Source organism: Meriones unguiculatus, chromosome 20 (assembly GCF_030254825.1).
Source record: "Meriones unguiculatus strain TT.TT164.6M chromosome 20, Bangor_MerUng_6.1, whole genome shotgun sequence".
Classification (NCBI taxonomy): Eukaryota; Metazoa; Chordata; class Mammalia; order Rodentia; family Muridae; genus Meriones; species Meriones unguiculatus.
This window is the reverse complement of record NC_083367.1, coordinates 2,275,310-2,298,393: the sequence shown is the minus strand read 5'-3', so window position 1 is coordinate 2,298,393 and position 23,084 is coordinate 2,275,310.

Below are 23,084 nucleotides of genomic sequence, written 5' to 3'. Positions count from 1 at the left end.
AGTCATTTCGTTGCAAGCGGGTTTCTAAGTGCTCTGGAGTCATTTCGTTGCAAGCGGGTTTCTAAGTGCTCTGGAGTCATTTCGTTGCAAGCGGGTTTCTAAGTGCTCTGGAGTCATTTCGTTGCAAGCGGGTTTCTAAGTGCTCTGGAGTCATTTCGTTGCAAGCGGGTTTCTAAGTGCTCTGGAGTCATTTCGTTGCAAGCGGGTTTTTAAGTGCTCTGGAGTCATTTCGTTGCAAGCGGGTTTTTAAGTGCTCTGGAGTCATTTCGTTGCAAGCGGGTTTCTAAGTGCTCTGGAGTCATTTCGTTGCAAGCGGGTTTTTAAGTGCTCTGGAGTCATTTCGTTGCAAGCGGGTTTTTAAGTGCTCTGGAGTCATTTCGTTGCAAGCGGGTTTTCAAGTGCTCTGGAGTCATTTCGTTGCAAGCGGGTTTTTCAGTGCTCTGGAGTCATTTCGTTGCAAGCGGGTTTTTAAGTGCTCTGGAGTCATTTCGTTGCAAGCGGGTTTTTCAGTGCTCTGGAGTCATTTCGTTTCAAGCGGGTTTTTAAGTGCTCTGGAGTCATTTCGTTGCAAGCGGGTTTTTAAGTGCTCTGGAGTCATTTCGTTGCAAGCGGGTTTTTCAGTGCTCTGGAGTCATTTCGTTGCAAGCGGGTTTTTAAGTGCTCTGGAGTCATTTCGTTGCAAGCGGGTTTTTAAGTGCTCTGGAGTCATTTCGTTGCAAGCGGGTTTTTAAATGCTCTGGAGTCATTTCGTTGCAAGCGGGTTTTTCAGTGCTCTGGAGTCATTTCGTTGCAAGCGGGTTTTTACGTGCTCTGGAGTCATTTCATTGCAAGCGGGTTTTTACATACTTCTCAGACATTTCACTGGAAGCGGGTTTTTTAAGTGCTCTGGAGTCATTTCGTTGCAAGCGGGTTTTTAAGTACTCTGGAGTCATTTCGTTGCAAGCGGGTTTTTAAGTGCTCTGGAGTCATTTCGTTGCAAGCGGGTTTTTAAGTTCTCTGAGGTCATTTCGTTGCAAGCGGGTGTTTAAGTGCTCTGGAGTCATTTCGTTGCAAGTGGGTTTTTAAGTGCTCTGGAGTCATTTCGTTGCAAGCGGGTTTTTAAGTGCTCTGAAGGCATTTCGTTGTAAGCGGGTTTTTCAGTGTTCTGGAGTCATTTGGTTGCAAGCGGGTTTTTAAGTGCTCTGGAGTCATTTCATTGGAAGCGGGTTTTTACATACTTCTCAGACATTTCACTGGAAGCGGGTTTTTTAAGTGCTCTGGAGTCATTTCGTTGCAAGCGGGTTTTTAAGTGCTCTGGAGTCATTTCGTTGCAAGCGGGTTTTTAAGTGCTCTGGAGTCATTTCGTTGCAAGCGGGTTTTTAAGTGCTCTGGAGTCATTTCGTTGCAAGTGGGTTTTTAAGTGCTCTGCTGTCATTTCGTTGCAAGCGGGTTTTTAAGTGCTCTGGAGTCATTTCGTTGCAAGCGGGTTTTTAAGTGCTCTGGAGTCATTTCGTTGCAAGCGGGTTTCTAAGTGCTCTGGAGTCATTTCGTTGCAAGCGGGTTTCTAAGTGCTCTGGAGTCATTTCGTTGCAAGCGGGTTTCTAAGTGCTCTGGAGTCATTTCGTTGCAAGCGGGTTTTTAAGTGCTCTGGAGTCATTTCGTTGCAAGCGGGTTTCTAAGTGCTCTGGAGTCATTTCGTTGCAAGCGGGTTTCTAAGTGCTCTGGAGTCATTTCGTTGCAAGCGGGTTTCTAAGTGCTCTGGAGTCATTTCGTTGCAAGCGGGTTTTTAAGTGCTCTGGAGTCATTTCGTTGCAAGCGGGTTTTTAAGTGCTCTGGAGTCATTTCGTTGCAAGCGGGTTTCTAAGTGCTCTGGAGTCATTTCGTTGCAAGCGGGTTTTTAAGTGCTCTGGAGTCATTTCGTTGCAAGCGGGTTTTTAAGTGCTCTGGAGTCATTTCGTTGCAAGCGGGTTTTCAAGTGCTCTGGAGTCATTTCGTTGCAAGCGGGTTTTTAAGTGCTCTGGAGTCATTTCGTTGCAAGCGGGTTTTTAAGTGCTCTGGAGTCATTTCGTTGCAAGCGGGTTTTTCAGTGCTCTGGAGTCATTTCGTTGCAAGCGGGTTTTTAAATGCTCTGGAGTCATTTCGTTGCAAGCGGGTTTTTAAGTGCTCTGGAGTCATTTCGTTGCAAGCGGGTTTTTCAGTGCTCTGGAGTCATTTCGTTGCAAGCGGGTTTTTAAGTGCTCTGGAGTCATTTCGTTGCAAGCGGGTTTTTAAGTGCTCTGGAGTCATTTCGTTGCAAGCGGGTTTTTAAATGCTCTGGAGTCATTTCGTTGCAAGCGGGTTTTTAAGTGCTCTGAAGGCATTTCATTGTAAGCGGGTTTTTCAGTGCTCTGGAGTCATTTCGTTGCAAGCGGGTTTTTACGTGCTCTGGAGTCATTTCATTGCAAGCGGGTTTTTACATACTTCTCAGACATTTCACTGGAAGCGGGTTTTTTAAGTGCTCTGGAGTCATTTCGTTGCAAGCGGGTTTTTAAGTACTCTGGAGTCATTTCGTTGCAAGCGGGTTTTTAAGTGCTCTGGAGTCATTTCGTTGCAAGCGGGTTTTTAAGTTCTCTGAGGTCATTTCGTTGCAAGCGGGTGTTTAAGTGCTCTGGAGTCATTTCGTTGCAAGCGGGTTTTTAAGTGCTCTGGAGTCATTTCGTTGCAAGCGGGTTTTTAAGTGCTCTGAAGGCATTTCGTTGTAAGCGGGTTTTTCAGTGTTCTGGAGTCATTTGGTTGCAAGCGGGTTTTTAAGTGCTCTGGAGTCATTTCATTGGAAGCGGGTTTTTACATACTTCTCAGACATTTCACTGGAAGCGGGTTTTTTAAGTGCTCTGGAGTCATTTCGTTGCAAGCGGGTTTTTAAGTGCTCTGGAGTCATTTCGTTGCAAGCGGGTTTTTAAGTGCTCTGGAGTCATTTCGTTGCAAGCGGGTTTTTAAGTGCTCTGGAGTCATTTCGTTGCAAGTGGGTTTTTAAGGGCTCTGCTGTCATTTCGTTGCAAGCGGGTTTTTAAGTGCTCTGGAGTCATTTCGTTGCAAGCGGGTTTCTAAGTGCTCTGGAGTCATTTCGTTGCAAGCGGGTTTCTAAGTGCTCTGGAGTCATTTCGTTGCAAGCGGGTTTCTAAGTGCTCTGGAGTCATTTCGTTGCAAGCGGGTTTCTAAGTGCTCTGGAGTCATTTCGTTGCAAGCGGGTTTTTAAGTGCTCTGGAGTCATTTCGTTGCAAGTGGGTTTTTAAGTGCTCTGGAGTCATTTCGTTGCAAGCGGGTTTTCAAGTGCTCTGGAGTCATTTCGTTGCAAGCGGGTTTTTAAGTGCTCTGGAGTCATTTCGTTGCAAGCGGGTTTCTAAGTGCTCTGGAGTCATTTCGTTGCAAGCGGGTTTTCAAGTGCTCTGGAGTCATTTCGTTGCAAGCGGGTTTTTAAGTGCTCTGGAGTCATTTCGTTGCAAGCGGGTTTTCAAGTGCTCTGGAGTCATTTCGTTGCAAGCGGGTTTTTAAGTGCTCTGGAGTCATTTCGTTGCAAGCGGGTTTTTAAGTGCTCTGGAGTCATTTCGTTGCAAGCGGGTTTTTCAGTGCTCTGGAGTCATTTCGTTGCAAGCGGGTTTTTAAATGCTCTGGAGTCATTTCGTTGCAAGCGGGTTTTTAAGTGCTCTGGAGTCATTTCGTTGCAAGCGGGTTTTTCAGTGCTCTGGAGTCATTTCGTTGCAAGCGGGTTTTTAAGTGCTCTGGAGTCATTTCGTTGCAAGCGGGTTTTTAAGTGCTCTGGAGTCATTTCGTTGCAAGCGGGTTTTTAAGTGCTCTGGAGTCATTTCGTTGCAAGCGGGTTTTTAAGTGCTCTGGAGTCATTTCGTTGCAAGCGGGTTTTTAAGTGCTCTGGAGTCATTTCGTTGCAAGCGGGTTTTTAAGTGCTCTGCAGTCATTTCGTTGCAAGCGGGTTTTTAAGTGCTCTGGAGTCATTTCGTTGCAAGCGGGTTTTTAAGTGCTCTGGAGTCATTTCGTTGCAAGCGGGTTTTTAAGTGCTCTGGAGTCATTTCGTTGCAAGCGGGTTTTTAAGTGCTCTGGAGTCATTTCGTTGCAAGCGGGTTTCTAAGTGCTCTGGAGTCATTTCGTTGCAAGCGGGTTTCTAAGTGCTCTGGAGTCATTTCGTTGCAAGCGGGTTTCTAAGTGCTCTGGAGTCATTTCGTTGCAAGCGGGTTTTTAAGTGCTCTGGAGTCATTTCGTTGCAAGCGGGTTTTTAAATGCTCTGGAGTCATTTCGTTGCAAGCGGGTTTTTAAGTGCTCTGGAGTCATTTCGTTGCAAGCGGGTTTTTAAGTGCTCTGGAGTCATTTCGTTGCAAGCGGGTTTTTAAGTGCTCTGGAGTCATTTCGTTGCAAGCGGGTTTTTAAGTGCTCTGGAGTCATTTCGTTGCAAGCGGGTTTTTAAGTGCTCTGGAGTCATTTCGTTGCAAGCGGGTTTTTAAGTGCTCTGGAGTCATTTCGTTGTAAGCGGGTTTTTCAGTGCTCTGGAGTCATTTCGTTGCAAGCGGGTTTTTCAGTGCTCTGGAGTCATTTCGTTGCAAGCGGGTTTTTACGTGCTCTGGAGTCATTTCATTGCAAGCGGGTTTTTACATACTTCTCAGACATTTCACTGGAAGCGGGTTTTTTAAGTGCTCTGGAGTCATTTCGTTGCAAGCGGGTTTTTAAGTACTCTGGAGTCATTTCGTTGCAAGCGGGTTTTTAAGTGCTCTGGAGTCATTTCGTTGCAAGCGGGTTTTTAAGTTCTCTGAGGTCATTTCGTTGCAAGCGGGTGTTTAAGTGCTCTGGAGTCATTTCGTTGCAAGCGGGTTTTTTAGTGCTCTGGAGTCATTTCGTTGCAAGCGGGTTTTTAAGTGCTCTGAAGGCATTTCGTTGTAAGCGGGTTTTTCAGTGTTCTGGAGTCATTTGGTTGCAAGCGGGTTTTTAAGTGCTCTGGAGTCATTTCATTGGAAGCGGGTTTTTACATACTTCTCAGACATTTCACTGGAAGCGGGTTTTTTAAGTGCTCTGGAGTCATTTCGTTGCAAGCGGGTTTTTAAGTGCTCTGGAGTCATTTCGTTGCAAGCGGGTTTTTAAGTGCTCTGGAGTCATTTCGTTGCAAGCGGGTTTTTAAGTGCTCTGGAGTCATTTCGTTGCAAGCGGGTTTTTAAGTGCTCTGGAGTCATTTCGTTGCAAGCGGGTTTTTAAGTGCTCTGGAGTCATTTCGTTGCAAGCGGGTTTTTAAGTGCTCTGGAGTCATTTCGTTGCAAGCGGGTTTTTAAGTGCTCTGGAGTCATTTCGTTGCAAGCGGGTTTTTAAGTGCTCTGGAGTCATTTCGTTGCAAGCGGGTTTTTAAGTGCTCTGGAGTCATTTCGTTGCAAGCGGGTTTCTAAGTGCTCTGGAGTCATTTCGTTGCAAGCGGGTTTTTAAGTGCTCTGGAGTCATTTCGTTGCAAGCGGGTTTTTAAGTGCTCTGGAGTCATTTCGTTGCAAGCGGGTTTTCAAGTGCTCTGGAGTCATTTCGTTGCAAGCGGGTTTTTAAATGCTCTGGAGTCATTTCGTTGCAAGCGGGTTTTTAAGTGCTCTGAAGGCATTTCGTTGTAAGCGGGTTTTTCAGTGCTCTGGAGTCATTTCGTTGCAAGCGGGTTTTTACGTGCTCTGGAGTCATTTCATTGCAAGCGGGTTTTTACATACTTCTCAGACATTTCACTGGAAGCGGGTTTTTTAAGTGCTCTGGAGTCATTTCGTTGCAAGCGGGTTTTTAAGTACTCTGGAGTCATTTCGTTGCAAGCGGGTTTTTAAGTGCTCTGGAGTCATTTCGTTGCAAGCGGGTTTTTAAGTTCTCTGAGGTCATTTCGTTGCAAGCGGGTGTTTAAGTGCTCTGGAGTCATTTCGTTGCAAGCGGGTTTTTAAGTGCTCTGGAGTCATTTCGTTGCAAGCGGGTTTTTAAGTGCTCTGAAGGCATTTCGTTGTAAGCGGGTTTTTCAGTGTTCTGGAGTCATTTGGATGCAAGCGGGTTTTTAAGTGCTCTGGAGTCATTTCATTGGAAGCGGGTTTTTACATACTTCTCAGACATTTCACTGGAAGCGGGTTTTTTAAGTGCTCTGGAGTCATTTCGTTGCAAGCGGGTTTTTAAGTGCTCTGGAGTCATTTCGTTGCAAGCGGGTTTTTAAGTGCTCTGGAGTCATTTCGTTGCAAGCGGGTTTTTAAGTGCTCTGGAGTCATTTCGTTGCAAGTGGGTTTTTAAGTGCTCTGCTGTCATTTCGTTGCAAGCGGGTTTTTAAGTGCTCTGGAGTCATTTCGTTGCAAGCGGGTTTCTAAGTGCTCTGGAGTCATTTCGTTGCAAGCGGGTTTCTAAGTGCTCTGGAGTCATTTCGTTGCAAGCGGGTTTCTAAGTGCTCTGGAGTCATTTCGTTGCAAGCGGGTTTCTAAGTGCTCTGGAGTCATTTCGTTGCAAGCGGGTTTTTAAGTGCTCTGGAGTCATTTCGTTGCAAGTGGGTTTTTAAGTGCTCTGGAGTCATTTCGTTGCAAGCGGGTTTTCAAGTGCTCTGGAGTCATTTCGTTGCAAGCGGGTTTTTAAGTGCTCTGGAGTCATTTCGTTGCAAGCGGGTTTCTAAGTGCTCTGGAGTCATTTCGTTGCAAGCGGGTTTTCAAGTGCTCTGGAGTCATTTCGTTGCAAGCGGGTTTTTAAGTGCTCTGGAGTCATTTCGTTGCAAGCGGGTTTTCAAGTGCTCTGGAGTCATTTCGTTGCAAGCGGGTTTTTAAGTGCTCTGGAGTCATTTCGTTGCAAGCGGGTTTTTAAGTGCTCTGGAGTCATTTCGTTGCAAGCGGGTTTTTCAGTGCTCTGGAGTCATTTCGTTGCAAGCGGGTTTTTAAATGCTCTGGAGTCATTTCGTTGCAAGCGGGTTTTTAAGTGCTCTGGAGTCATTTCGTTGCAAGCGGGTTTTTCAGTGCTCTGGAGTCATTTCGTTGCAAGCGGGTTTTTAAGTGCTCTGGAGTCATTTCGTTGCAAGCGGGTTTTTAAGTGCTCTGGAGTCATTTCGTTGCAAGCGGGTTTTTAAGTGCTCTGGAGTCATTTCGTTGTAAGCGGGTTTTTAAGTGCTCTGGAGTCATTTCGTTGCAAGCGGGTTTTTAAGTGTTCTGGAGTCATTTCGTTGCAAGCGGGTTTTTAAGTGCTCTGGAGTCATTTCGTTGTAAGTGGGTTTGTAAGTGCTCTGGAGTCATTTCGTTGCAAGCGGGTTTTTAAGTGTTCTGGAGTCATTTCGTTGCAAGCGGGTTTTTAAGTGCTCTGGAGTCATTTCGTTGCAAGCGGGTTTTTAATTGCTCTGGAGTCATTTCGTTGCAAGCGGGTTTTTAAGTGCTCTGGAGTCATTTCGTTGCAAGCAGGTTTTTAAGTGCTCTGGAGTCATTTCGTTGCAAGCGGGTTTTTAAGTGCTCTGGAGTCATTTCGTTGCAAGCGGGTTTTTAATTGCTCTGGAGTCATTTCGTTGCAAGCGGGTTTTTAAGTGCTCTGGAGTCATTTCGTTGCAAGCGGGTTTTTAAGTGCTCTGGAGTCATTTCGTTGCAAGCGGGTTTTTACGTGCTCTGGAGTCATTTCATTGCAAGCGGGTTTTTACATACTTCTCAGACATTTCACTGGAAGCGGGTTTTTTAAGTGCTCTGGAGTCATTTCGTTGCAAGCGGGTTTTTAAGTACTCTGGAGTCATTTCGTTGCAAGCGGGTTTTTAAGTGCTCTGGAGTCATTTCGTTGCAAGCGGGTTTTTAAGTTCTCTGAGGTCATTTCGTTGCAAGCGGGTGTTTAAGTGCTCTGGAGTCATTTCGTTGCAAGCGGGTTTTTTAGTGCTCTGGAGTCATTTCGTTGCAAGCGGGTTTTTAAGTGCTCTGAAGGCATTTCGTTGTAAGCGGGTTTTTCAGTGTTCTGGAGTCATTTGGTTGCAAGCGGGTTTTTAAGTGCTCTGGAGTCATTTCATTGGAAGCGGGTTTTTACATACTTCTCAGACATTTCACTGGAAGCGGGTTTTTTAAGTGCTCTGGAGTCATTTCGTTGCAAGCGGGTTTTTAAGTGCTCTGGAGTCATTTCGTTGCAAGCGGGTTTTTAAGTGCTCTGGAGTCATTTCGTTGCAAGCGGGTTTTTAAGTGCTCTGGAGTCATTTCGTTGCAAGCGGGTTTTTAAGTGCTCTGGAGTCATTTCGTTGCAAGCGGGTTTTTAAGTGCTCTGGAGTCATTTCGTTGCAAGCGGGTTTTTAAGTGCTCTGGAGTCATTTCGTTGCAAGCGGGTTTTTAAGTGCTCTGGAGTCATTTCGTTGCAAGCGGGTTTCTAAGAGCTCTGGAGTCATTTCGTTGCAAGCGGGTTTCTAAGTGCTCTGGAGTCATTTCGTTGCAAGCGGGTTTTTAAGTGCTCTGGAGTCATTTCGTTGCAAGCGGGTTTTCAAGTGCTCTGGAGTCATTTCGTTGCAAGCGGGTTTTCAAGTGCTCTGGAGTCATTTCGTTGCAAGCGGGTTTTTAAGTGCTCTGGAGTCATTTCGTTGCAAGCGGGTTTTTAAGTGCTCTGGAGTCATTTCGTTGCAAGCGGGTTTTTCAGTGCTCTGGAGTCATTTCGTTGCAAGCGGGTTTTTAAATGCTCTGGAGTCATTTCGTTGCAAGCGGGTTTTTAAGTACTCTGGAGTCATTTCGTTGCAAGCGGGTTTTTAAGTGCTCTGGAGTCATTTCGTTGCAAGCGGGTTTTTAAGTTCTCTGAGGTCATTTCGTTGCAAGCGGGTGTTTAAGTGCTCTGGAGTCATTTCGTTGCAAGCGGGTTTTTAAGTGCTCTGGAGTCATTTCGTTGCAAGCGGGTTTTTAAGTGCTCTGAAGGCATTTCGTTGTAAGCGGGTTTTTCAGTGTTCTGGAGTCATTTGGTTGCAAGCGGGTTTTTAAGTGCTCTGGAGTCATTTCATTGGAAGCGGGTTTTTACATACTTCTCAGACATTTCACTGGAAGCGGGTTTTTTAAGTGCTCTGGAGTCATTTCGTTGCAAGCGGGTTTTTAAGTGCTCTGGAGTCATTTCGTTGCAAGCGGGTTTTTAAGTGCTCTGGAGTCATTTCGTTGCAAGCGGGTTTTTAAGTGCTCTGGAGTCATTTCGTTGCAAGTGGGTTTTTAAGTGCTCTGCTGTCATTTCGTTGCAAGCGGGTTTTTAAGTGCTCTGGAGTCATTTCGTTGCAAGCGGGTTTTTAAGTGCTCTGGAGTCATTTCGTTGCAAGCGGGTTTCTAAGTGCTCTGGAGTCATTTCGTTGCAAGCGGGTTTCTAAGTGCTCTGGAGTCATTTCGTTGCAAGCGGGTTTCTAAGTGCTCTGGAGTCATTTCGTTGCAAGAGGGTTTTTAAGTGCTCTGGAGTCATTTCGTTGCAAGCGGGTTTCTAAGTGCTCTGGAGTCATTTCGTTGCAAGCGGGTTTCTAAGTGCTCTGGAGTCATTTCGTTGCAAGCGGGTTTCTAAGTGCTCTGGAGTCATTTCGTTGCAAGCGGGTTTTTAAGTGCTCTGGAGTCATTTCGTTGCAAGCGGGTTTTTAAGTGCTCTGGAGTCATTTCGTTGCAAGCGGGTTTCTAAGTGCTCTGGAGTCATTTCGTTGCAAGCGGGTTTTTAAGTGCTCTGGAGTCATTTCGTTGCAAGCGGGTTTTTAAGTGCTCTGGAGTCATTTCGTTGCAAGCGGGTTTTCAAGTGCTCTGGAGTCATTTCGTTGCAAGCGGGTTTTTAAGTGCTCTGGAGTCATTTCGTTGCAAGCGGGTTTTTAAGTGCTCTGGAGTCATTTCGTTGCAAGCGGGTTTTTCAGTGCTCTGGAGTCATTTCGTTGCAAGCGGGTTTTTAAATGCTCTGGAGTCATTTCGTTGCAAGCGGGTTTTTAAGTGCTCTGGAGTCATTTCGTTGCAAGCGGGTTTTTCAGTGCTCTGGAGTCATTTCGTTGCAAGCGGGTTTTTAAGTGCTCTGGAGTCATTTCGTTGCAAGCGGGTTTTTAAGTGCTCTGGAGTCATTTCGTTGCAAGCGGGTTTTTAAATGCTCTGGAGTCATTTCGTTGCAAGCGGGTTTTTAAGTGCTCTGAAGGCATTTCGTTGTAAGCGGGTTTTTCAGTGCTCTGGAGTCATTTCGTTGCAAGCGGGTTTTTACGTGCTCTGGAGTCATTTCATTGCAAGCGGGTTTTTACATACTTCTCAGACATTTCACTGGAAGCGGGTTTTTTAAGTGCTCTGGAGTCATTTCGTTGCAAGCGGGTTTTTAAGTACTCTGGAGTCATTTCGTTGCAAGCGGGTTTTTAAGTGCTCTGGAGTCATTTCGTTGCAAGCGGGTTTTTAAGTTCTCTGAGGTCATTTCGTTGCAAGCGGGTGTTTAAGTGCTCTGGAGTCATTTCGTTGCAAGCGGGTTTTTAAGTGCTCTGGAGTCATTTCGTTGCAAGCGGGTTTTTAAGTGCTCTGAAGGCATTTCGTTGTAAGCGGGTTTTTCAGTGTTCTGGAGTCATTTGGTTGCAAGCGGGTTTTTAAGTGCTCTGGAGTCATTTCATTGGAAGCGGGTTTTTACATACTTCTCAGACATTTCACTGGAAGCGGGTTTTTTAAGTGCTCTGGAGTCATTTCGTTGCAAGCGGGTTTTTAAGTGCTCTGGAGTCATTTCGTTGCAAGCGGGTTTTTAAGTGCTCTGGAGTCATTTCGTTGCAAGCGGGTTTTTAAGTGCTCTGGAGTCATTTCGTTGCAAGTGGGTTTTTAAGTGCTCTGCTGTCATTTCGTTGCAAGCGGGTTTTTAAGTGCTCTGGAGTCATTTCGTTGCAAGCGGGTTTCTAAGTGCTCTGGAGTCATTTCGTTGCAAGCGGGTTTCTAAGTGCTCTGGAGTCATTTCGTTGCAAGCGGGTTTCTAAGTGCTCTGGAGTCATTTCGTTGCAAGCGGGTTTCTAAGTGCTCTGGAGTCATTTCGTTGCAAGCGGGTTTTTAAGTGCTCTGGAGTCATTTCGTTGCAAGTGGGTTTTTAAGTGCTCTGGAGTCATTTCGTTGCAAGCGGGTTTTCAAGTGCTCTGGAGTCATTTCGTTGCAAGCGGGTTTTTAAGTGCTCTGGAGTCATTTCGTTGCAAGCGGGTTTCTAAGTGCTCTGGAGTCATTTCGTTGCAAGCGGGTTTTTAAGTGCTCTGGAGTCATTTCGTTGCAAGCGGGTTTTTAAGTGCTCTGGAGTCATTTCGTTGCAAGCGGGTTTTCAAGTGCTCTGGAGTCATTTCGTTGCAAGCGGGTTTTTAAGTGCTCTGGAGTCATTTCGTTGCAAGCGGGTTTTTAAGTGCTCTGGAGTCATTTCGTTGCAAGCGGGTTTTTCAGTGCTCTGGAGTCATTTCGTTGCAAGCGGGTTTTTAAATGCTCTGGAGTCATTTCGTTGCAAGCGGGTTTTTAAGTGCTCTGGAGTCATTTCGTTGCAAGCGGGTTTTTCAGTGCTCTGGAGTCATTTCGTTGCAAGCGGGTTTTTAAGTGCTCTGGAGTCATTTCGTTGCAAGCGGGTTTTTAAGTGCTCTGGAGTCATTTCGTTGCAAGCGGGTTTTTAAGTGCTCTGGAGTCATTTCGTTGTAAGCGGGTTTTTCAGTGCTCTGGAGTCATTTCGTTGCAAGCGGGTTTTTCAGTGCTCTGGAGTCATTTCGTTGCAAGCGGGTTTTTACGTGCTCTGGAGTCATTTCATTGCAAGCGGGTTTTTACATACTTCTCAGACATTTCACTGGAAGCGGGTTTTTTAAGTGCTCTGGAGTCATTTCGTTGCAAGCGGGTTTTTAAGTACTCTGGAGTCATTTCGTTGCAAGCGGGTTTTTAAGTGCTCTGGAGTCATTTCGTTGCAAGCGGGTTTTTAAGTTCTCTGAGGTCATTTCGTTGCAAGCGGGTGTTTAAGAGCTCTGGAGTCATTTCGTTGCAAGCGGGTTTTTTAGTGCTCTGGAGTCATTTCGTTGCAAGCGGGTTTTTAAGTGCTCTGAAGGCATTTCGTTGTAAGCGGGTTTTTCAGTGTTCTGGAGTCATTTGGTTGCAAGCGGGTTTTTAAGTGCTCTGGAGTCATTTCATTGGAAGCGGGTTTTTACATACTTCTCAGACATTTCACTGGAAGCGGGTTTTTTAAGTGCTCTGGAGTCATTTCGTTGCAAGCGGGTTTTTAAGTGCTCTGGAGTCATTTCGTTGCAAGCGGGTTTTTCAGTGCTCTGGAGTCATTTCGTTGCAAGCGGGTTTTTAAATGCTCTGGAGTCATTTCGTTGCAAGCGGGTTTGTAAGTGCTCTGGAGTCATTTCGTTGCAAGCGGGTTTGTAAGTGCTCTGGAGTCATTTCGTTGCAAGCGGGTTTGTAAGTGCTCTGGAGTCATTTCGTTGCAAGCGGGTTTTTAAGTGCTCTGGAGTCATTTCGTTGCAAGCGGGTTTTTAAGTGCTCTGGAGTCATTTCGTTGTAAGCGGGTTTTTCAGTGCTCTGGAGTCATTTCGTTGCAAGCGGGTTTTTCAGTGCTCTGGAGTCATTTCGTTGCAAGCGGGTTTTTACGTGCTCTGGAGTCATTTCATTGCAAGCGGGTTTTTACATACTTCTCAGACATTTCACTGGAAGCGGGTTTTTTAAGTGCTCTGGAGTCATTTCGTTGCAAGCGGGTTTTTAAGTACTCTGGAGTCATTTCGTTGCAAGCGGGTTTTTAAGTGCTCTGGAGTCATTTCGTTGCAAGCGGGTTTTTAAGTTCTCTGAGGTCATTTCGTTGCAAGCGGGTGTTTAAGTGCTCTGGAGTCATTTCGTTGCAAGCGGGTTTTTTAGTGCTCTGGAGTCATTTCGTTGCAAGCGGGTTTTTAAGTGCTCTGAAAGCATTTCGTTGTAAGCGGGTTTTTCAGTGTTCTGGAGTCATTTGGTTGCAAGCGGGTTTTTAAGTGCTCTGGAGTCATTTCATTGGAAGCGGGTTTTTACATACTTCTCAGACATTTCACTGGAAGCGGGTTTTTTAAGTGCTCTGGAGTCATTTCGTTGCAAGCGGGTTTTTAAGTGCTCTGGAGTCATTTCGTTGCAAGCGGGTTTTTAAGTGCTCTGGAGTCATTTCGTTGCAAGCGGGTTTTTAAGTGCTCTGGAGTCATTTCGTTGCAAGCGGGTTTTTAAGTGCTCTGGAGTCATTTCGTTGCAAGCGGGTTTCTAAGAGCTCTGGAGTCATTTCGTTGCAAGCGGGTTTCTAAGTGCTCTGGAGTCATTTCGTTGCAAGCGGGTTTTTAAGTGCTCTGGAGTCATTTCGTTGCAAGCGGGTTTTCAAGTGCTCTGGAGTCATTTCGTTGCAAGCGGGTTTTCAAGTGCTCTGGAGTCATTTCGTTGCAAGCGGGTTTTTAAGTGCTCTGGAGTCATTTCGTTGCAAGCGGGTTTTTAAGTGCTCTGGAGTCATTTCGTTGCAAGCGGGTTTTTCAGTGCTCTGGAGTCATTTCGTTGCAAGCGGGTTTTTAAATGCTCTGGAGTCATTTCGTTGCAAGCGGGTTTTTAAGTACTCTGGAGTCATTTCGTTGCAAGCGGGTTTTTAAGTGCTCTGGAGTCATTTCGTTGCAAGCGGGTTTTTAAGTTCTCTGAGGTCATTTCGTTGCAAGCGGGTGTTTAAGTGCTCTGGAGTCATTTCGTTGCAAGCGGGTTTTTAAGTGCTCTGGAGTCATTTCGTTGCAAGCGGGTTTTTAAGTGCTCTGAAGGCATTTCGTTGTAAGCGGGTTTTTCAGTGTTCTGGAGTCATATGGTTGCAAGCGGGTTTTTAAGTGCTCTGGAGTCATTTCATTGGAAGCGGGTTTTTACATACTTCTCAGACATTTCACTGGAAGCGGGTTTTTTAAGTGCTCTGGAGTCATTTCGTTGCAAGCGGGTTTTTAAGTGCTCTGGAGTCATTTCGTTGCAAGCGGGTTTTTAAGTGCTCTGGAGTCATTTCGTTGCAAGTGGGTTTTTAAGTGCTCTGCTGTCATTTCGTTGCAAGCGGGTTTTTAAGTGCTCTGGAGTCATTTCGTTGCAAGCGGGTTTTTAAGTGCTCTGGAGTCATTTCGTTGCAAGCGGGTTTCTAAGTGCTCTGGAGTCATTTCGTTGCAAGCGGGTTTCTAAGTGCTCTGGAGTCATTTCGTTGCAAGCGGGTTTCTAAGTGCTCTGGAGTCATTTCGTTGCAAGAGGGTTTTTAAGTGCTCTGGAGTCATTTCGTTGCAAGCGGGTTTCTAAGTGCTCTGGAGTCATTTCGTTGCAAGCGGGTTTCTAAGTGCTCTGGAGTCATTTCGTTGCAAGCGGGTTTCTAAGTGCTCTGGAGTCATTTCGTTGCAAGCGGGTTTTTAAGTGCTCTGGAGTCATTTCGTTGCAAGCGGGTTTTTAAGTGCTCTGGAGTCATTTCGTTGCAAGCGGGTTTCTAAGTGCTCTGGAGTCATTTCGTTGCAAGCGGGTTTTTAAGTGCTCTGGAGTCATTTCGTTGCAAGCGGGTTTTTAAGTGCTCTGGAGTCATTTCGTTGCAAGCGGGTTTTCAAGTGCTCTGGAGTCATTTCGTTGCAAGCGGGTTTTTAAGTGCTCTGGAGTCATTTCGTTGCAAGCGGGTTTTTAAGTGCTCTGGAGTCATTTCGTTGCAAGCGGGTTTTTCAGTGCTCTGGAGTCATTTCGTTGCAAGCGGGTTTTTAAATGCTCTGGAGTCATTTCGTTGCAAGCGGGTTTTTAAGTGCTCTGGAGTCATTTCGTTGCAAGCGGGTTTTTCAGTGCTCTGGAGTCATTTCGTTGCAAGCGGGTTTTTAAGTGCTCTGGAGTCATTTCGTTGCAAGCGGGTTTTTAAGTGCTCTGGAGTCATTTCGTTGCAAGCGGGTTTTTAAATGCTCTGGAGTCATTTCGTTGCAAGCGGGTTTTTAAGTGCTCTGAAGGCATTTCGTTGTAAGCGGGTTTTTCAGTGCTCTGGAGTCATTTCGTTGCAAGCGGGTTTTTACGTGCTCTGGAGTCATTTCATTGCAAGCGGGTTTTTACATACTTCTCAGACATTTCACTGGAAGCGGGTTTTTTAAGTGCTCTGGAGTCATTTCGTTGCAAGCGGGTTTTTAAGTACTCTGGAGTCATTTCGTTGCAAGCGGGTTTTTAAGTGCTCTGTAGTCATTTCGTTGCAAGCGGGTTTTTAAGTTCTCTGAGGTCATTTCGTTGCAAGCGGGTGTTTAAGTGCTCTGGAGTCATTTCGTTGCAAGCGGGTTTTTAAGTGCTCTGGAGTCATTTCGTTGCAAGCGGGTTTTTAAGTGCTCTGAAGGCATTTCGTTGTAAGCGGGTTTTTCAGTGTTCTGGAGTCATTTGGTTGCAAGCGGGTTTTTAAGTGCTCTGGAGTCATTTCATTGGAAGCGGGTTTTTACATACTTCTCAGACATTTCACTGGAAGCGGGTTTTTTAAGTGCTCTGGAGTCATTTCGTTGCAAGCGGGTTTTTAAGTGCTCTGGAGTCATTTCGTTGCAAGCGGGTTTTTAAGTGCTCTGGAGTCATTTCGTTGCAAGCGGGTTTTTAAGTGCTCTGGAGTCATTTCGTTGCAAGTGGGTTTTTAAGTGCTCTGCTGTCATTTCGTTGCAAGCGGGTTTTTAAGTGCTCTGGAGTCATTTCGTTGCAAGCGGGTTTCTAAGTGCTCTGGAGTCATTTCGTTGCAAGCGGGTTTCTAAGTGCTCTGGAGTCATTTCGTTGCAAGCGGGTTTCTAAGTGCTCTGGAGTCATTTCGTTGCAAGCGGGTTTCTAAGTGCTCTGGAGTCATTTCGTTGCAAGCGGGTTTTTAAGTGCTCTGGAGTCATTTCGTTGCAAGTGGGTTTTTAAGTGCTCTGGAGTCATTTCGTTGCAAGCGGGTTTTCAAGTGCTCTGGAGTCATTTCGTTGCAAGCGGGTTTTTAAGTGCTCTGGAGTCATTTCGTTGCAAGCGGGTTTCTAAGTGCTCTGGAGTCATTTCGTTGCAAGCGGGTTTTTAAGTGCTCTGGAGTCATTTCGTTGCAAGCGGGTTTTTAAGTGCTCTGGAGTCATTTCGTTGCAAGCGGGTTTTCAAGTGCTCTGGAGTCATTTCGTTGCAAGCGGGTTTTTAAGTGCTCTGGAGTCATTTCGTTGCAAGCGGGTTTTTAAGTGCTCTGGAGTCATTTCGTTGCAAGCGGGTTTTTCAGTGCTCTGGAGTCATTTCGTTGCAAGCGGGTTTTTAAATGCTCTGGAGTCATTTCGTTGCAAGCGGGTTTTTAAGTGCTCTGGAGTCATTTCGTTGCAAGCGGGTTTTTCAGTGCTCTGGAGTCATTTCGTTGCAAGCGGGTTTTTAAGTGCTCTGGAGTCATTTCGTTGCAAGCGGGTTTTTAAGTGTTCTGGAGTCATTTCGTTGCAAGCGGGTTTTTAAGTGCTCTGGAGTCATTTCGTTGCAAGCGGGTTTTTAAATGCTCTGGAGTCATTTCGTTGCAAGCGGGTTTTTAAGTGCTCTGGAGTCATTTCGTTGCAAGCGGGTTTTTAAGTGCTCTGGAGTCATTTCGTTGCAAGCGGGTTTTTAAGTGCTCTGGAGTCATTTCGTTGCAAGCGGGTTTTTAAGTGCTCTGGAGTCATTTCGTTGCAAGCGGGTTTTTAAGTGCTCTGGAGTCATTTCGTTGCAAGCGGGTTTTTAAGTGCTCTGGAGTCATTTCGTTGCAAGCGGGTTTTTCAGTGCTCTGGAGTCATTTCGTTGCAAGCGGGTTTTTCAGTGCTCTGGAGTCATTTCGTTGCAAGCGGGTTTTTACGTGCTCTGGAGTCATTTCATTGCAAGCGGGTTTTTACATACTTCTCAGACATTTCACTGGAAGCGGGTTTTTTAAGTGCTCTGGAGTCATTTCGTTGCAAGCGGGTTTTTAAGTACTCTGGAGTCATTTCGTTGCAAGCGGGTTTTTAAGTGCTCTGGAGTCATTTCGTTGCAAGCGGGTTTTTAAGTTCTCTGAGGTCATTTCGTTGCAAGCGGGTGTTTAAGTGCTCTGGAGTCATTTCGTTGCAAGCGGGTTTTTTAGTGCTCTGGAGTCATTTCGTTGCAAGCGGGTTTTTAAGTGCTCTGAAGGCATTTCGTTGTAAGCGGGTTTTTCAGTGTTCTGGAGTCATTTGGTTGCAAGCGGGTTTTTAAGTGCTCTGGAGTCATTTCATTGGAAGCGGGTTTTTACATACTTCTCAGACATTTCACTGGAAGCGGGTTTTTTAAGTGCTCTGGAGTCATTTCGTTGCAAGCGGGTTTTTAAGTGCTCTGGAGTCATTTCGTTGCAAGCGGGTTTTTAAGTGCTCTGGAGTCATTTCGTTGCAAGCGGGTTTTTAAGTGCTCTGGAGTCATTTCGTTGCAAGCGGGTTTTTAAGTGCTCTGGAGTCATTTCGTTGCAAGCGGGTTTGTAAGTGCTCTGGAGTCATTTCGTTGCAAGCGGGTTTCTAAGTGCTCTGGAGTCATTTCGTTGCAAGCGGGTTTCTAAGTGCTCTGGAGTCATTTCGTTGCAAGCGGGTTTTTAAGTGCTCTGGAGTCATTTCGTTGCAAGCGGGTTTTTAAGTGCTCTGGAGTCATTTCGTTGCAAGCGGGTTTTCAAGTGCTCTGGAGTCATTTCGTTGCAAGCGGGTTTTTAAGTGCTCTGGAGTCATTTCGTTGCAAGCGGGTTTTTAAGTGCTCTGGAGTCATTTCGTTGCAAGCGGGTTTTTCAGTGCTCTGGAGTCATTTCGTTGCAAGCGGGTTTTTAAATGCTCTGGAGTCATTTCGTTGCAAGTGGGTTTTTCAGTGCTCTGGAGTCATTTCGTTGCAAGCGGGTTTTTCAGTGCTCTGGAGTCATTTCGTTGCAAGCGGGTTTTTAAGTGCTCTGGAGTCATTTCGTTGCAAGCGGGTTTTTAAGTGCTCTGGAGTCATTTCGTTGCAAGCGGGTTTTTAAGTGCTCTGGAGTCATTTCGTTGCAAGCGGGTTTTTAAGTGCTCTGGAGTCATTTCGTTGCAAGCGGGTTTTTAAGTGCTCTGGAGTCATTTCGTTGCAAGCGGGTTTCTAAGTGCTCTGGAGTCATATCGTTGCAAGCGGGTTTTCAAGTGCTCTGGAGTCATTTCGTTGCAAGCGGGTTTTCAAGTGCTCTGGAGTCATTTCGTTGCAAGCGGGTTTTCAAGTGCTCTGGAGTCATTTCGTTGCAAGCGGGTTTTTAAGTGCTCTGGAGTCATTTCGTTGCAAGCGGGTTTTTAAGTACTCTGGAGTCATTTCGTTGCAAGCGGGTTTTTAAGTGCTCTGGAGTCATTTCGTTGCAAGCGGGTTTTTAAGTGCTCTGGAGTCATTTCGTTGCAAGCGGGTTTTTAAGTGCTCTGGAGTCATTTCGTTGCAAGCGGGTTTTTAAGTGCTCTGGAGTCATTTCGTTGCAAGCGGGTTTTTCAGTGCTCTGGAGTCATTTCGTTGCAAGCGGGTTTTCAAGTGCTCTGGAGTCATTTCGTTGCAAGCGGGTTTTTAAGTGCTCTGGAGTCATTTCGTTGCAAGCGGGTTTTTAAGTGCTCTGGAGTCATTTCGTTGCAAGCGGGTTTTTCAGTGCTCTGGAGTCATTTCGTTGCAAGCGGGTTTTTAAATGCTCTGGAGTCATTTCGTTGCAAGCGGGTTTTTCAGTGCTCTGGAGTCATTTCGTTGCAAGCGGGTTTTTCAGTGCTCTGGAGTCATTTCGTTGCAAGCGGGTTTTTAAGTGCTCTGGAGTCATTTCGTTGCAAGCGGGTTTTTAAGTGCTCTGGAGTCATTTCGTTGCAAGCGGGTTTTTAAGTGCTCTGGAGTCATTTCGTTGCAAGCGGGTTTTTAAGTGCTCTGGAGTCATTTCGTTGCAAGCGGGTTTTTAAGTGCTCTGGAGTCATTTCGTTGCAAGCGGGTTTCTAAGTGCTCTGGAGTCATATCGTTGCAAGCGGGTTTTAAAGTGCTCTGGAGTCATTTCGTTGCAAGCGGGTTTTCAAGTGCTCTGGAGTCATTTCGTTGCAAGCGGGTTTTTAAGTGCTCTGGAGTCATTTCATTGCAAGCGGGTTTTTAAGTGCTCTGGAGTCATTTCGTTGCAAGCGGGTTTTTAAGTGCTCTGGAGTCATTTCGTTGCAAGCGGGTTTTTCAGTGCTCTGGAGTCATTTCGTTGCAAGCGGGTTTTTAAATGCTCTGGAGTCATTTCGTTGCAAGCGGGTTTTTAAGTGCTCTGGAGTCATTTCGTTGCAAGCGGGTTTTTCAGTGCTCTGGAGTCATTTCGTTGCAAGCGGGTTTTTAAGTGCTCTGGAGTCATTTCGTTGCAAGCGGGTTTTTAAGTGCTCTGGAGTCATTTAGTTGCAAGCGGGTTTTTAAGTGCTCTGGAGTCATTTCGTTGCAAGCGGGTTTTTAAGTGCTCTGGAGTCATTTCGTTGCAAGCGGGTTTTTAAGTGCTCTGGAGTCATTTCGTTGCAAGCGGGTTTTTAAGTGCTCTGGAGTCATTTCGTTGCAAGCGGGTTTTTAAGTGCTCTGGAGTCATTTCGTTGCAAGCGGGTTTTTAAGTGCTCTGGAGTCATTTCGTTGTAAGCGGGTTTTTCAGTGCTCTGGAGTCATTTCGTTGCAAGCGGGTTTTTCAGTGCTCTGGAGTCATTTCGTTGCAAGCGGGTTTTTACGTGCTCTGGAGTCATTTCATTGCAAGCGGGTTTTTACATACTTCTCAGACATTTCACTGGAAGCGGGTTTTTTAAGTGCTCTGGAGTCATTTCGTTGCAAGCGGGTTTTTAAGTACTCTGGAGTCATTTCGTTGCAAGCGGGTTTTTAAGTGCTCTGGAGTCATTTCGTTGCAAGCGGGTTTTTAAGTTCCCTGAGGTCATTTCGTTGCAAGCGGGTGTTTAAGTGCTCTGGAGTCATTTCGTTGCAAGCGGGTTTTTAAGTGCTCTGAAGGCATTTCGTTGTAAGCGGGTTTTTCAGTGTTCTGGAGTCATTTGGTTGCAAGCGGGTTTTTAAGTGCTCTGGAGTCATTTCATTGGAAGCGGGTTTTTACATACTTCTCAGACATTTCACTGGAAGCGGGTTTTTTAAGTGCTCTGGAGTCATTTCGTTGCAAGCGGGTTTTTAAGTGCTCTGGAGTCATTTCGTTGCAAGCGGGTTTTTAAGTGCTCTGGAGTCATTTCGTTGCAAGCGGGTTTTTAAGTGCTCTGGAGTCATTTCGTTGCAAGCGGGTTTTTAAGTGCTCTGGAGTCATTTCGTTGCAAGCGGGTTTTTAAGTGCTCTGGAGTCATTTCGTTGTAAGCGGGTTTTTCAGTGCTCTGGAGTCATTTCGTTGCAAGCGGGTTTTTCAGTGCTCTGGAGTCATTTCGTTGCAAGCGGGTTTTTACGTGCTCTGGAGTCATTTCATTGCAAGCGGGTTTTTACATACTTCTCAGACATTTCACTGGAAGCGGGTTTTTTAAGTGCTCTGGAGTCATTTCGTTGCAAGCGGGTTTTTAAGTACTCTGGAGTCATTTCGTTGCAAGCGGGTTTTTAAGTGCTCTGGAGTCATTTCGTTGCAAGCGGGTTTTTAAGTTCCCTGAGGTCATTTCGTTGCAAGCGGGTGTTTAAGTGCTCTGGAGTCATTTCGTTGCAAGCGGGTTTTTTAGTGCTCTGGAGTCATTTCGTTGCAAGCGGGTTTTTAAGTGCTCTGGAGTCATTTCATTGGAAGCGGGTTTTTACATACTTCTCAGACATTTCACTGGAAGCGGGTTTTTTAAGTGCTCTGGAGTCATTTCGTTGCAAGCGGGTTTTTAAGTGCTCTGGAGTCATTTCGTTGCAAGCGGGTTTTTAAGTGCTCTGGAGTCATTTCGTTGCAAGCGGGTTTTTAAGTGCTCTGGAGTCATTTCGTTGCAAGCGGGTTTTTAAGTGCTCTGGAGTCATTTCGTTGCAAGCGGGTTTTTAAGTGCTCTGGAGTCATTTCGTTGCAAGCGGGTTTTTAAGTGCTCTGGAGTCATTTCGTTGCAACCGGTTTTTTAAGTGCTCTGGAGTCATTTCGTTGCAAGCGGGTTTCTAAGTGCTCTGGAGTCATTTCGTTGCAAGCGGGTTTCTAAGTGCTCTGGAGTCATTTCGTTGCAAGCGGGTTTTTAAGTGCTCTGGAGTCATTTCGTTGCAAGCGGGTTTTTAAGTGCTCTGGAGTCATTTCGTTGCAAGCGGGTTTTTAAGTGCTCTGGAGTCATTTCGTTGCAAGCGGGTTTTTAAGTGCTCTGGAGTCATTTCGTTGCAAGCGGGTTTCTAAGTGCTCTGGAGTCATATCGTTGCAAGCGGGTTTTTAAGTGCTCTGGAGTCATTTCGTTGCAAGCGGGTTTTTAAGTGCTCTGGAGTCATTTCGTTGCAAGCGGGTTTCTAAGTGCTCTGGAGTCATTTCGTTGCAAGCGGGTTTTTAAGTGCTCTGGAGTCATTTCGTTGCAAGTGGGTTTTTAAGTGCTCTGGAGTCATTTCGTTGCAAGCGGGTTTTCAAGTGCTCTGGAGTCATTTCGTTGCAAGCGGGTTTCTAAGTGCTCTGGAGTCATTTCGTTGCAAGCGGGTTTCTAAGTGCTCTGGAGTCATTTCGTTGCAAGCGGGTTTTTAAGTGCTCTGGAGTCATTTCGTTGCAAGCGGGTTTTTAAGTGCTCTGGAGTCATTTCGTTGCAAGCGGGTCTTCAAGTGCTCTGGAGTCATTTCGTTGCAAGCGGGTTTTTAAGTGCTCTGGAGTCATTTCGTTGCAAGCGGGTTTTTAAGTGCTCTGGAGTCATTTCGTTGCAAGCGGGTTTTTCAGTGCTCTGGAGTCATTTCGTTGCAAGCGGGTTTTTAAATGCTCTGGAGTCATTTCGTTGCAAGCGGGTTTTTAAGTGCTCTGGAGTCATTTCGTTGCAAGCGGGTTTTTCAGTGCTCTGGAGTCATTTCGTTGCAAGCGGGTTTTTAAGTGCTCTGGAGTCATTTCGTTGCAAGCGGGTTTTTAAGTGCTCTGGAGTCATTTCGTTGCAAGCGGGTTTTTAAGTGCTCTGGAGTCATTTCGTTGTAAGCGGGTTTTTAAGTGCTCTGGAGTCATTTCGTTGCAAGCGGGTTTTTAAGTGTTCTGGAGTCATTTCGTTGCAAGCGGGTTTTTAAGTGCTCTGGAGTCATTTCGTTGTAAGTGGGTTTGTAAGTGCTCTGGAGTCATTTCGTTGCAAGCGGGTTTTTAAGTGTTCTGGAGTCATTTCGTTGCAAGCGGGTTTTTAAGTGCTCTGGAGTCATTTCGTTGCAAGCGGGTTTTCAATTGCTCTGGAGTCATTTCGTTGCAAGCGGGTTTTTAAGTGCTCTGGAGTCATTTCGTTGCAAGCGGGTTTTTAAGTGCTCTGGAGTCATTTCGTTGCAAGCGGGTTTTTAAGTGCTCTGGAGTCATTTCGTTGCAAGCGGGTTTTTAAGTGCTCTGGAGTCATTTCGTTGCAAGCGGGTTTTTAAGTGCTCTGGAGTCATTTCGTTGCAAGCGGGTTTTTAAGTGCTCTGGAGTCATTTCGTTGCAAGCGGGTTTTTAAGTGCTCTGGAGTCATTTCGTTGCAAGCGGGTTTTTAAGTGCTCTGGAGTCATTTCGTTGCAAGCGGGTTTTTAAGTGCTCTGGAGTCATTTCGTTGCAAGCGGGTTTTTAAGTGCTCTTGAGTCATTTCGTTGCAAGCGGGTTTCTAAGTGCTCTGGAGTCATTTCGTTGCAAGCGGGTTTCTAAGTGCTCTGGAGTCATTTCGTTGCAAGCGGGTTTCTAAGTGCTCTGGAGTCATTTCGTTGCAAGCGGGTTTTTAAGTGCTCTGGAGTCATTTCGTTGCAAGCGGGTTTTTAAGTGCTCTGGAGTCATTTCGTTGCAAGCGGGTTTTCAAGTGCTCTGGAGTCATTTCGTTGCAAGCGGGTTTTTAAGTGCTCTGGAGTCATTTCGTTGCAAGCGGGTTTTTAAGTGCTCTGGAGTCATTTCGTTGCAAGCGGGTTTTTAAATGCTCTGGAGTCATTTCGTTGCAAGCGGGTTTTTAAGTGCTCTGGAGTCATTTCGTTGCAAGCGGGTTTTTAAGTGCTCTGGAGTCATTTCGTTGCAAGCGGGTTTTTAAGTGCTCTGGAGTCATTTCGTTGCAAGCGGGTTTTTAAGTGCTCTGGAGTCATTTCGTTGCAAGCGGGTTTTTAAGTGCTCTGGAGTCATTTCGTTGCAAGCGGGTTTTTAAGTGCTCTGGAGTCATT